Source organism: Penaeus monodon, chromosome 22 (genome assembly GCF_015228065.2).
Source record: "Penaeus monodon isolate SGIC_2016 chromosome 22, NSTDA_Pmon_1, whole genome shotgun sequence".
NCBI classification, from domain to species: Eukaryota; Metazoa; Arthropoda; class Malacostraca; order Decapoda; family Penaeidae; genus Penaeus; species Penaeus monodon.
This window is the reverse complement of record NC_051407.1, coordinates 7,104,148-7,105,594: the sequence shown is the minus strand read 5'-3', so window position 1 is coordinate 7,105,594 and position 1,447 is coordinate 7,104,148.

Below are 1,447 nucleotides of genomic sequence, written 5' to 3'. Positions count from 1 at the left end.
TGGCGTATTGAATTTCCATGCCTTCTATTCAAGCAATCTGTTATTTTCGTAAATGGAATGAAAAAAACATTCAAATGATTAACCAGATCTTTGTTATATTTTGTGCACAGATAAGAGTAATATTTATATGTAGTGGGACGTCATGATCCACAAGTACATCACATAGGCCAGGGGTAAAGAGGCAAATCGATACCTTGAATTAAAGAGATTGTTGAGTTAAGTACTTTCCTGAGAGTTACTTCGGAGCGTCTTGATTCGCCTAAAAAAATAAATAAAACGCTATGTCTTCAGGGGTACACATACCCCCAAGAAATCCAAGAAAAGTAAATAATTTTGGAAGTATATCGAAATATGTTAGCGGCTAAACCAAACGGTCGGCAGAAAATCACGGTTTAGGGTATTGGGAAAAACAAAATATAACATATACAAACAACCTTCTAAAAATCAGCATTGACAGTCATTTACCACATAGGCATTTACCAGGTCCAACATGTCAGAGCATGTAAAGTAGCATCCCTTTAGCAAATTAACACTCATAACAGGATTTGAAAGTGAATGAGGTTCCAGCACTGTCACTGTCTGAATCCTGGGAATATTTCGGGAACTCACTGGCGATGAGCCAAGGAATCTGAGTGGATCTTTGGTCTTGCTTCGAAGTCAGTCTCACAGTCAGCGGATGTTTGCAGTAACGTTGATGCCATTGATGATGGAAGAGGCAATGAGTTCGTTACCAACGACGACTTCGGAGATATCTAAAGCATATGAACCTCCTCTGGTATCAGCACTTCCAGAAGTTGCAATGAATTTGGATGCAACACTACTTCTGGAGGCGACGGTAATTTCGGAAGCGCTACAAGTTTCGGAAGTTGCGATGTTCTCAGAAGCTGTTCGAGACCCGGAGCAAGAAGTATTTTCAGAGACCACAGAATTTTCAGAAGCAGTGGCAGTTTCCGAGGGAGTGATTGTCTCAGAAGCAGTAATAGTTTCAGAGGCAATAGTAAGTTCAGGAACAAAATGATACAGACGTTTGTATTAGAGAAAAAGTGATACTAAGACTGTTCCGCGTATCGTGAAAGGATTTACTGGTGCCATAATAAGTATTCCTAATTATAGCCCACAGTGTGAACATAGATATTTCAGTTGTTTCAGCTGTTTCTGTTTGATTATCCAATTTGATCATAAGCAAAGATAAACAATACTAGGCACTGCAATGTATCCTAAATCATGCAGTTATGTAGTGAATGTTTATGAACGAAAGATAATGTTATCAATAAATGTAAATAATTATGTCCTGTTAGACAGCTATTTGACTTATGCAAATGCAATTCATGAAATTTCATATTTTATGCCTATATTATGTTTCCATAACACACCCTATCCACACAGGCTGTTTTGAGGAGTGGTCCCGAAGCCTTATTGCAAAAAAAGAGTAAACACAGATCTTTCG